This window comes from Hippopotamus amphibius, chromosome 6, assembly GCF_030028045.1.
Source record: "Hippopotamus amphibius kiboko isolate mHipAmp2 chromosome 6, mHipAmp2.hap2, whole genome shotgun sequence".
In the NCBI taxonomy this organism is placed as follows: domain Eukaryota; kingdom Metazoa; phylum Chordata; class Mammalia; order Artiodactyla; family Hippopotamidae; genus Hippopotamus; species Hippopotamus amphibius.
The window spans coordinates 148,267,669-148,280,510 of record NC_080191.1 but is presented as its reverse complement, the minus strand read 5'-3'; the positions used below and the strand labels follow the sequence as shown (position 1 = coordinate 148,280,510).

The following is a 12,842-nucleotide window of genomic DNA, read 5'->3' as shown; positions in this document are numbered from 1 at the left end:
TCACAGAAAAAAACAAGCAATAGACGTGAATAGATCATTCTCGGTAAATTGTATGAACAGCAAACATGAAAAAACAGTGTTCATCATTATTGATTATTGAAGAAATATTGATTAAAACAAGATATGATTTTGGTCCATCACATTTCCAAATTGTAAGCAAGATAATACTTAATATTGGAAGGTATTTTTGCTGCATCTCACAGGGTTTTTAAAATGTTTATAAATGTTGATCTGGTAGTTCCACCTTTAGGACCCTATTCTCAACAAAGATGGGTATTCACAGTGCTCATTCCTGAATGACTTGAAAACTTCCAAAAAGTCTGGAAACATTCTAAAATCCACCAATAGATGCAAAGATAAGTACATTAGAATATTCTTCAACCATTACATATTTTTTAAAAAATTTAGTGATGGTTAAAAAAATACTCAATTTATAAATATTCAGTGAGATAAACAGGATTCTAAATTGTACAGGGTGGTGTTAATTTTGCAACAAATATTTATATATAGAAAACAAACAAAAAGGAAATATAACAAAATGTTAATAATGGGTGTGTGTGGAGGAGGAGATTATAGGTAATTTTAATTAAAAAAATTCTTTTCTGTAGTCTCCAAAAGATTGTATTTTTGTAAAATACAAATGTAAAAATTATAAAATGGGCATATATTATTTTTATACTGAGAAGAAAAGATAAAAAATTAAAGAGGATTTAGAATAACACTTGCCCAATAAAAATGTCAAATATGTATCCAGAGGGATATATAACAGGATTTCATAATCATTTTTTTCTTGACATCTCTGAAGATATGCACAATTTGGAAAAACAACCAACAGTCACAAATCTCTCAAGACAATAGAAATAATCACATACAGAATTATATTATAAATAAAATTTATCTTTGACAGCCCATAGCTTAAATTTATCTCTAAACAACATATGGCTTTTTTCTATTTCATTCCTCTAGCTCAGAGAAGCAGAAATTCAGTTACTGTGAGGGCACTTAAATAATTTTATTTCTTTTTATAGTTAACAGAAAAACTTATTACCAAATGTTTTAATGATGACACATGAATTTGGGATGCAATTTTATAGCCTGCTGGTTCTCAATCAAAAGTGCTATAATATCTAAAGACAAGCTTGTAAGGGTACATTACTTGTATGTATAATACTTATCAAATCATCTGTGACTAATAAAACTTGAGAAAGAAGGGGAGGAAAGGATATTCAGCCTTTCAGTAACATGCTTGTCTTACACTTGCCAAAGTCCTCTTAGGCAATACTCTGTTTGCTCAGAGGGCCATGTGTTTAATTGTAAAAATCTGTCAGTATCACAGGATTCAAAAGACATCAATCATTTCTGTCAACAAGGAAAGAGTGAAGGCTGTGTGACAGCTATCATTAGGAAAAGATGTCGTGAAAAGGGGAAAATGTAGTCCAAGGAGGGCTGAGCCACTATAGGTTACAGGAAAACAAAGTTCCAGACTACAGTATAATTTCACTTCTCCTCCCCTACTTTGGACTGGAATATTATATTTTTCATTTCATGTGGTTCCACGTGTTCAGTAAGACATTATGTAACTCGGCCAGTCTCCGCCATGCAACATTCACTAGGTGCTTTTAAGAAGCCATCATTATTAGCAGTTTGGGGTATGCGGAGGCGATAGCTTCCTTTGGCTTTGGCAGATCGCAGCGTTGTATAATGAGGTTAGGGTGGCCTATGTTCGAAGCTATATTCCGAAAAGCCTGCTAGTCAAGCCACATGACAACTGGTTCTTTTTTTCTTAAGATTTTATTCTACGTGGACATCAAAATTGCTGTATTTTGACAGTTCCATGGGTAGAATGGGAAATTGTCCATGTTTTACTCCTGGATTATCATTTTATACTGAGATTTCTGAATTATACCCAGCTTGAGCTTCAAAGATATCAAGACACAAATTCCAGTCTCCAGCGCTCTTGATTGGGTGACCTTAGGCTGCTTCCTTCACTTTTCTGAGTCTTCACTTTTCTGAGACAACCAAGTCTTCTACAAGACTTGCTTGTAAATTAGTGATAACACCTACCGCCAGGGAGTTGGAAGAAGGCTTATAGATGACGTCGACAAAGCTCCTACTTCTTCATTGCGTCACCTCAGGCAAGTTACTACACTTTTTGGTTCTTCTCCCCTACTTGGAACAGAGACGGATTGTGGCTACCAGCCGCGATAGACGAGGATAAGATAACACAGGCAAAGCTCTTACAACAATGCCTGGGCACTTGGCGGCTCAAGAGTACCTGATACTAATAAATATGCTAGTGAATGTTCCCTAGGTTGATGCGGTTGAGTTATGAAACTCGGGGGGAAGAGAGACTCAGCAACGGGGACCAGGAGAGCGGCCCAGCGGCCGGAGACCTCCCGCCCAGCGGGGGCGGCCCGCCCGCGCCGCGACGCACCCGGACCGACACCGCCTCGCCCCACCCCCGCCTGGCCAGCGCGAATCCGGGCGCCGAGTTCCGGGCGACGGCGCGGTCCCCGCTCAGGCCCTCCCTCCTTCCCTCCTCCCCTGCCTCCAGCGGTGCCAGCTGCGCCGGAGCCCCGAGCACCCGCCGCCGGCGCGCAGGTGCCCGCGGCCGCCCTCGCCGCACAGGTAGGAGCCGCGCCGCGGCTGGGGCGCGCGGAGCTCGCGCGGGAGCCGCTTTCCGCTGCGCTCGCCCTTCGTCCCTCCTCCTGGCGGCCCCGGGCGGCGGGCCGCTCCCCGCCCAACTTGCACGGAACCTTGGCCGTGGCGTCGGCGGCGGGCGCCAGCTCCGTGCGGCCTCGCGGGACCGGCCTCCCCGGCAGTCTCCGGGGACCTCCTGGGCACGCCTTCGTCCCGGGTTCCTGCAGTCGGCGCTGACAACTGGGGCGTGCACTTTTGCCCGGGCGGACGGCCGCCTGCAGCGCAGAGCCGCGCCGAAGTTGGGCGCGTCCTCTGCAGGATGTTCCCGTCTACCTCGCCGCGGGGGCCCCCAGTGCAGTGTGTCTGGTGACCCCGGGTCATCTCGGGCGCCTGGAGTTCTTGTGCGCTGTGGGATGACCGGGATGGCGAGCGCCATGGGACCGGCATCCCGGACCGACCAGGAAGTGCTGCCTTCCGAGGCTTAGAGCCCAGCCCTCCAGATGCACCGTCCCGGGCGTGTGGCCACCCAGCTGCCCCCTGTGGCGCCCACAAAGTGATGACGCTGGGACAAGGGGACAAGGGGCTGGGCTTGTGTAAAGGAACTTGTGTTTCTCGCTCCAGCTCCAGGTCTGTGGGACTTAGGTCTCAGATCCAAGAGCGTGATGCCCCAGGCCTTGGATAGGATTTTGTGACGCCCTTCAGAACTACCCTTGTAGAATCAGTCCAGAACTACCGCCACGCCTATATTTGCTCCTTCGCCTAGTCTCTGGTTATTGCCTTCTTTACTTCCTCTGTGAAGTACTAAACGCAGGTGGATTCTTAATGACCCCAAGGGTTTCTGCATTTGATTATGGCTAGGTTTTTCCCCAGAATGAGGAGTTCCCTTAACTTTATCCTCCGGGCATGCCAGTTACAGTTTAGATCGCCCTTTGAGCGCTTTCTCAGGACTTGGGGGAGACGAGGTATCCAGAGACCTCTATGCTGTGTTAAATGGCTAGTTAATGGTGGTGCAGTGAAAGTATAAAGAATGGAAAGAATCTACAGCTTGAACTATTAACAGACTCCACAATTACACACTGCCTATTTGAATAAGAATTTCTTTCAGTATTAAATGTTTTGTGATAACATACATACAAATGAACTGTACACAGTCTTTAAATGTTGTTTGAGGATCTTTTCACTAATTGTCTGAGCTTCCAGCCTGTCTTCTCAGGATCTAGTATAATTCACAGTCCATGTAAAAGGTGTGAGTAGTTAAGGCTTTGAGGAAAGTGTGTCTTTACCATGTTTGTCTCTGATGTCAGAATATTTGAGAACCATGGTGAGAAGTGCTGTCTAACGTTCATTTAGGCTTGTTGATTCACTTACAGCTAGGTCTTGGGGGACGCAGCTCCTTGGAAGTTGTCTGATTACTAAATGTGTTTCTTAATTAAAAATTATTTGTTAGAAAATTCATTTACCTTTAACTCTTACAGGTTTTTTTTTAGTTATTTTATTTCATTTTAATTTTATTGTGCTAAGATACACATAACATAAAATGTCATTTAAACTATTTTTAACCCTGCAAAACCATTTATCCACTATTTTTATGTGTCATTAAGTACTTTCATATTATTGTGTTACCATCACCACTATCCCTCCACAAAACTCTTTTCATTTTTTTAATGGTTTTAATAACATTTTGTGGTAGTGATTGTAGTGCAAGCTTTAGTTTTTTCACTAAGCAGAGTTTGGGTTCCTTCTCATAGCTTTAGAGAAACTCACTTTTAAAGAAGAAAGTTGAAAAGCTATAGCCAAACTGTGTTTAGTAAATCTTACCACCATCAGGAGAGGTCTAATACATTACTCTATGAGGATAAGCTTGTGAGCTATTTAAATTTGTGTATAAAGCTACTGTGAGGTTTAGTTATTAAGTGGGAGAAACAGATAAGGGAGTTTTTTGTTTTTTTGGCCACGCGGGTCAGCTTTCGGGATCTTAGTTCCCTGACCAGAGATTGAACCCTGACCCTGGGCAGTGAGAGCTCTGAGTCCTAACCACTGGACCGCCAGCTAATTCCCTGGAGCTATTGTTGATAGTTTTCTCTCTTTAATCGCTAACAAAAAAATGAAATACTTTTGTCTCCTTAGCAGTGCAGTTGCATGTTTCTAACTTATGCTTGAGCTCAGGTTGTGGCAGCCTTTTAGTAACGAAAAGGAGTTTTGATCAAGCTAAGCTGCTAGGTGTAGCAGTTTCCTTTCCACTCTAGATGTTTGCTGAAGACTGATGCCAGAGGACCCAGCACATAAGATATGGCCCTTTAAACTCTTAGTTTGAGTTATTGTGTTCGCAAGAGAAGCTGTAGCATGGGAGGTATGGTTTTATGTTTGTAATCCTTTAAGTCTTAGCACCACAAAATAAAGTGTATTCTCCCACCAAGATGTGGATAAATGTTCTTGCAGGGTTAAAATGAGAAACTCGTAACCTAAATTTCCCATAAGCCTGTGGCATTTCTGCTTAGAAAAGGAATGGTACAAATCGTATCTCATGCTACGGTGGAAATACCTTCCAATGTGTTAGTTTCCCTAAATTCACAGTGCAGTGTAAAATCTGGATCCCAGATGTTTTAGTGCTGGGTTATTAAACAACAGTGTATGGATATGTAAGTATTCCATACTGTCACAGTTATTTTTTCCTTTGTGTTATGAAATTTGCTTCATTTTTGAATTTATTGAACAAACATTCTAGGACAGAATAAAATGATTTGCTTATTTAATCAACACTTAAAGGTGCTTACTGTGTGCCAAGCACTGTTCTAAGCATTTTACAAACATAAGCATATTTTATTCTCAAAACAACCCTGTGAAGTAGGTAATAGTCCTACCATCCCCATTTTATAGATAAGATAATTTGAGACACAGCAAGATCATACAACTAGCCCATGGTAGAGCCAGGGTTCCATCCCAGGCATCTTGAACCCAGGGTTTTGGCACCGCTGTCTCATCAGAAAAATATAACCTGAGATTCCGCCCTCCTCACAAATGAACTTTTTTCATATTGTTATATTCCTATCTTGTCCTTGTCCTCAGGGGTAAATAATTTGACATAATTGCAATTGAAGTGCAACTCAGAGAATCAATTCAAGTCCCTCATTTTTCAGTAGAGGGAATTAAAGTGGGGTGTGGTTATGTCCAGCTCTGTGAGCACTGGGGCAGGGTCCTGGAGACTCTCTACTGGTCTTCTTACCTCTCGATTGTAAGGAGTTTGGGACAGGGATCCTGGGAGGATCTAGGGAGGCCAGGGTGTGTATTGGTGGGGGCAGTATTTGCCAATCAGGGGGGAAATGCTTCAATACTTTAATAATCATTATGACCATCCCAGAGTTAATCTGCTATAAATAGAGGCCTGGGTTATGTCCCAGGCGGATGGAGCAGAAGCTTGTGGCCACCTGTGGGCCCGGGAAAGTCTTGCCACTCAGGGCTGCAGAACCCCTGATTCCTTCCCCAGCTGCTGGTGGTGCCTACCTATGCTGGTGGGCTCCCCTCTGGATGAGAGGAATATTTTATTCTGTGCTCAATCATTTTTTGAGATTTTTGGATCTAGAGTTGGGAACCTTTTGAAAGCCCCTGACGCACAAAAGAAAATCAGCCAAGAGCAACATGGAAATAAAAGTAACTTCATTTGGTCGTTTGTCGAGAGAGGGAAAGACTTATAGGGGCGTAAAGTGACAAACTTTATACTAAGGACAGCAAAATCAAAGTTCAGTATTCAACAGTGATTTTTTTCCAAGTAGACTCTTGCAGACAGTAAGTACATTTGGATGAAGGAGAATAAGGAATAAACATGGGAAAAGGAAGGCAGCAGAGAGGGAGGGAGGAGCCAGTGCAGAGAAAGGAGCCGGCGCAGGGGAAGACAGGGTGCTGAAGCCTTTGTCAGTTCGTGACACAAGCCCGGGTTTCTGCGTGGTCTCTCTATAACAATGCCCTTTGAAATGTCAAACGTAGCTGAAAATTCTCTCTCCTTTGGTTTATCTTGAAGTGATTATTTTTTTTATTGAGGTTACAGAGATTTATAACATTATGCAAGTTTCATGTGTACAACATTATATTTCTACTTCTGTCTACACTGCAGCCACCAAAATTGAGTTTCCATCTGTCTCCATACAGTTGACCCCCTTAACCCATTTCACGCTCCCCACCACCATCCCAGCCCATCCCCTCTGGCGGCTACTACTCTGATCTCTGTATCTATGTGTTTGGTTTGTTCATTTAGTTTTTTGCTTTTTGTTGGTTTTTTATATTCCACAAAAGAAATCGTATAGTATTTATTTTTCTCTGACTTATTTCATTTACCATAATACCCTCAAGGTCCATTTATATTATGCAAATAGCAGGGTTCATCTTTTTTATGGCTGATTAATATTCCATTGTGTATACCACACCTTTTTTATCCATTCATTCATTGATGGACACTTAGGTTGTCTTCATATCTTGGCTATTATAAATAATGTGACAGTGAACATAGGGATGCATATATCTTTTTAAATTAGCATTTTGTATTCTTTGGATAAATACCCAGAAATGGGATAGCTGGATCATATAGTAGTTCTATTCTTAAGTTTTTGAGGAATCTCCACACCGTTTCCCCAAGCGGTTACACCAATTTACAGTCCCACCAACAGTGCATGAAGGTTCCCTTTTCTTTACATCCTTGCCAACACTTGTTGTATCTTGCCTTTTTGATAACAGCCATTCTGACAGGCATGAGGTAATATCTCACTGCGGTTTTGTTTTGGATTTCCCTAGTAATTAGTAATGTTGAACATCTTTTCATGTGCCTGTTGGCCATCTGTATGTCTTCTTGGAAAAATGTTTATTCATCTCTTCTGCCCATTTTTAAATTGGGTTGTTTGTTTTTTTGATGTTGAGTTATATGAGTTCTTTATATGAGGATAAGTCAAAAATTATCTGCATTCTGGCTATAGAATTTATAGAAGTTTTAATATAACAGGAGTGCAGATAATTTTTGACTCATTCTTGTACATTTTGACTGTTAACCCCTTGTTGAATATATGATTTGCAAATATCTTCTCACATTTGATAAGTTGTCTTTTCATTTTGTTGATGGTTTCCTTTGCTGTTAAGAAGCTTTTTAGTTTGATGTGGTCTCACTTGTTTATTTTTGCTTTTGCTTCCCTTGCCTAAGGAGACGCATCTGGAAAGATATTGCTAAGACCATTGTCAAAGAGCATAGTGCCTATGTTTTCTTCTAGGAGTTTTACAGCTTCAAGTCTTTCATTCACATCTTTATCTTGAAGTGAGCTTACTGTTGCTTAAAACCATTGCTAGTCAACAGAGCATGTGGACAAGGAGATACCAGGGAACTCTTAGCCCCTGCTTAGGATCTTCATACCAACCTAGTCTATTGTTGTTTATTTTTATATGAATGAATTTTACATATAGCATGATATTAGAATCACTGGGTTTGAAATTATTTTTATCACCCATCTTCCTTGCGAGAGGTCACAGACTGTGTTTTTGCCATTTTTGTGTCTCCACTGTCGATCGTAGTGTACAGTAGGTGTGAGCTGAATCAAAGGGTGCATTTAATGGATAAAGGAAGATGGTAAGATGGTTTGATTCATTATTCAAGATATGTAAATATTTCCAGAAAAGGTTTTTACAGTGTGTTTTACTTATTTGTTCTATTGTGCCATTTAACTATTGTTAGAAATACATTTATTGATGTGGAGTGGACCGTCTGTAGCATTTTGAATTAGCCGCTGTACTCATTTTATTGTCCTTTTCCTGCAGTGTTTTCTACCCAACTTCTGATGAAAGAGTCCTTTGCAATAAGGAGATTGGGGAGGTAGCGGTGGATTGAGATGCACTGCGGGTTCCAGAATTCTATTATCCTAAGGAAAAAAAATCACCCCATAGGCTATTGTGGATGCTCAATATTTCAAAGCTAGGAACACAGAGCAAAGATTTTTAACCCTAAGCCTCGCCCCCTCCCAAGCGGCCAGTGTCTGGCCTGGAAATGCAGGGTGATGAGGCAGTGACAAAGCAAAGCGGGTCATATAAGGCAAGGAAGGTAGATAACCATAAGGCGCAGTCGAGCCCCACAGGTTCCTCACTGGGAGGAGTAATGACCACGGGCCTTGTCCTGGGAGCCAGAGAGCTGGGATTCAGACCCTGAGGACTCTAGCACCATGTGGCCGAAGACAAGTAACTGAAAAATCCCCTGTGCCTTGGTTTCCGTATCGTAGAATGGGGGTAACAGTGGTAGCTATCTCATAGGATTATTGTGAGGACTACAGGAAACAATGCCTGTGCTTAGCGCAGAGCCTGGCACGTAGAAATAACACCGTAAGTGTTAGGTTCCCCTCTTTCACATCTTCCTTCCCCGCTCCACCCCAAATTCAGCAGGAGTGACATCCACAAGTAACCAGGTAAACGGGAATTACTGCCGGGGGAGACGTGGATGTGGGGCCCGATGGCAGTATGGAGGAGGGAGAAATTAATTTTGCCCGGGAGGAATTCTTGAGTGAGAATGGCATTCCATGAGACCCCGGCAATGAGAACCATTAGGAAAACGTGTGGCAACACAGCTGGTTACAACGAGAGAGAATAGGCTGTATACCTTTGATAATCAGACTTTTTGGATATGTGTTTTGACATTAGGTAGAAAATTTGATTTTTCCTAACTTATGAGTGTAGGATAGCATTTAGTAGGAGACGCATGATTCATTGCTCTTTATTGAGTGTCTGTATAGAGTGTATCTTTTAAATGTATTTGGAATTGAGAATAGAGTGCCCTCTCAAGGTGAGAGTCAACTAGCTCGTGCTGTGTTGGAAAAATATCCCTCCCAGCACGTTCTTTAGCTTCACAGTAAATGGGAGGAGAGCATCGCTGGCACCAGCAGCTTTATAGGGGTGTGGGTACACACACCTGCATGAGTCATGGGTCAAAGTGTGGACTGTGTGTCAGTAACCTAGACCAGCAGTTTTCACACTTGAAGAAAAAAGTCGTGGTTACTGTTCCCCGCCCCTGCCCCCAAGAACCCCTTTACTGAATGAGCTCTTCTGTGAAACCCCAGTATGTAGAACACCCCAAGCACGGCTAGGGGGGGCCAGTGAGCCAGCTGCTTCCTCCCATCCCCCTCCCCGCCCACCTCCTGGCACCAGCTGCCCCCGCGCAGCTGGAACCATGGGGCTCCTAGGAGCAAATGTGAAGGCACTGCTGTACATTTATTGTAGGGAAGAGAAGACTAAGACCTGAAGAGGGAAAGGAAAGGCAGGGGATTGTTCTGTTTTTTTTTTTTTTTAAAAAAAGCTTTTGCCAGTGGTGCGCTGGAACGGGCTCATGCTGAGAGCTGGTTTTAAATTTTCAGGAATTTCATGTTAAACATGACATTACTAAACATCAAATTGCCTAAGTTTAGATTTTAAACTTACATTAAATACATTATGTTGAAAACAAATGTAATGTCTCTTGAATTTGGAGATGTGGTTGGACGGAAAGGAATACAATTAGTTATGCGATGTTTTTTTTTTTTTTAATTAATTAATTAATTAATTGGCTGTGTTGGGTCTTCGTCGCAGCCCATGGGCTTTCTCTGGTTGTGGTAAGTGGGGGTTCCTCTTCCTTGCAGTGCGTGCGCTTCTCATTGCGTGGCTTCTCTTGTTGCAGAGCATGGGCTGTAGGCACATGTGTGTTAGTAGTTGTGGCACTGGGGAATCAGTCGTTGTGGCAATGGGCTTAGTTGCTCCGAGGCATGTGGGATTTTCCCAGACCAGGGATCAAACCCATGTCCGCTGCATTGGCAGACGGATTCGTAACCATGGCGCCACCAGGGAAGCCCCTATGCAATGTTCTTAACTGTCTTTTCCTATTAGCTAGTACAGTTTTGGTTTCATATGTATATTTATACACACACACACTGTATATGTTTTTATTTCAACTGCATCACTTAATTTTTTTTCTTCCCAACTTGTATAAGATTTTTTCCTTTTTCTTGTTTAACTGCATTAAATATGACATCTGTAATGGTGTTGAATATAAGCCGTAATAGCAGACAATCTTGTTTCACTCCTGTGCCCAGGAGAATACTTTCAAATTCTCCATAAATGATGTTAGTTATACATTTTTTAGATAATCTTTATTAGATTATAAAATTTTACTTCCCTTTTTCTTTTAAAATAATCTTTTAAATTATGAATGGATATTAAGTTATAGCAAATGCTTTTTCCCTCAACTGCATTCACTTTAATCCTTGATTCTGTTCGTTTGCAGAGACAGGATTCTTCAGACTCACCTTCCCCCTCCAGGATGCGCTTGCCCTCTCCTCACTCCCAATCACAGCCATCCTAGGTCTGGCTACACAAAATCACCTGGGAACTTATTTAAATTCAGATTCCAAGGTTCTGTCACACACCTACCAAATTGGGATTCTTAGGGTGGGGGAGACTCAGTGCAGTATATTGTAAGTTCCCTTGGGGGTTTTTCTTTTTCTTTTTTTTTTAATTTTTTTTTTATTTTTTTAATTAATTAATTTATTGGCTGCGTTGGGTCTTCTTTGCTGCTTGCAGGCTTCCTCTAGTTACGGCAAGCAGGAGCTACTCTTTTGTTGCGGTGCCCTGGCTTCTCATTGTGGTGGCCTCTCTTGTTGCAGAGCACAGGCTCTAGGCTCGGCCTTCAGTAGTTGTAGCACACAGGCTCAGTAGTTGTGGCGCATGGGCTTAGTTGCTCTGAGACTTGTGGAATCTTCCCGAACCAGGGATCGAACCCATGTCTCCTGTATTGGCAGGTGGATTCTTAACCACTGCGCCACCAGGGAAGTCCTCCCTTGGGGTTTTGACGATCCTCCCATGCACCCGCTTGGCCCTTGTGGGCCCTTGCTGCCCAGCCCTGGGGCCTCGTGTGCCCTGTGTCGAGTCATTTGGGCTGCTGGGTCCTGGCCACGTTGTATGGGAGCCTTTTTTTATGTTTGGCCTCAAATTCTCTTCCTGTGAAACAGCTTCTGGAGGCTGCCTCTTTGCCCCATGAACCTGTTTCTCAGACAAGGGCCTGATTCCCCGAGCTCAGTTCTGTTGGGGCCTAGATTCCCACGTAAGGACACAGCTCTGCGTGGCGCTTGGAGACTAGCAGGGAAGTCGGCCGTGCTGGGTTTATTTCTACGTTGGCCTCCGTTTTCACCTTTCTGAATGACAGTTGCCCATCTCTGGGGGTTGTCGGGAGGTTTTTTGTTTCTGGAACACACCAACCTGGTTCCAGTTTAGGGCCTTTGCATCGTGCCATTCCTTCTGCCAGCAACACCCTTCTTCCAAGTCTTTGCATGGCTTGCATCTTGTTGACATTTGGGTCAACGACAAGAAGTTCAGATGTTGCCTCGCTGGGAAGTGTTTCCCTGACCATCCCTTCTGCCTGCCTGCTCCGTCCGCATTACCCTGCCCAGAGCCTCATGGTCCTAGCCTTTCACCGTGGGTGATTTTCACCCCAGCACTTGTCACTATCTGAGTATTTCTTCATGTCTCATTTCCTTGAATATTGAGTTTTCTACATAAGAACATAAGCTCCATGAGAGCTGGGATTTGCCTGGCCTGTAGTGGATGCTCTAAGTACTTGTAAAATGAATGCCTCTCCAAACTGCTACAGAAGTGTGTGATGTTAGTGTGAACCCTGGGTTCCCAAGTGATGCATCTGTTTTCGTAATCATGCTTTCCTGACTCCACAGATGTTACCCTCGTGACAGTGATTCATTACTGAGATATTACCTCCATTTGGAACAAGGGCCACTCTCAACCAAGAGGAAGCAAAATCTGTAGCTCTCTTTGTGAATGTTACCTTTCATCTGCAGAGAGCATGTAAGGGCTTGATTCAGCTGTACCCATTTGTTCTGTGGGTGACTAATCTGTGATAAAATGGATCCATTAAACCTGAAAGTAGTATAAAATAAACCTGATCTATTTCGGGAAACTCCTCTCTCTGGCTCCTCTTCTGAGTTCTACCAGAGGTAGTGTTTGGGTGGGGTGATGGGATGAGGCGGGTGTGCGTCACTCTGTGAGACTCCAGCAGGCCAGCAGGGCGCGTTGGAGAGGTTTGTCCTGTCTGATCTCACAGGGAACAGACTTGACTAATGGGGAAGTAAGTTTTGCAGATGTGTGCCCAAGGAAAGCCAGTAGGGCTGGTGGTGAAAGTCATCACTTTGTTTGCACCAGTGCTG

General features: G+C 43.2%; 1 protein-coding gene across 1 annotated transcript in view; it reads left to right on the top strand.

Moving 5' to 3' along the window:
• Nucleotides 1-2,381: 2,381 nt before the first annotated feature.
• PLD1 (phospholipase D1) overlaps nucleotides 2,382-12,842 on the top strand; it is a 208,444-nt gene continuing 197,983 nt past the window's right edge. The window contains exon 1 of the mRNA XM_057738033.1: nucleotides 2,382-2,628. The gene's annotated coding sequence lies outside the window, so the exon portion shown is untranslated. The remainder of the gene's footprint in view (nucleotides 2,629-12,842) is intronic.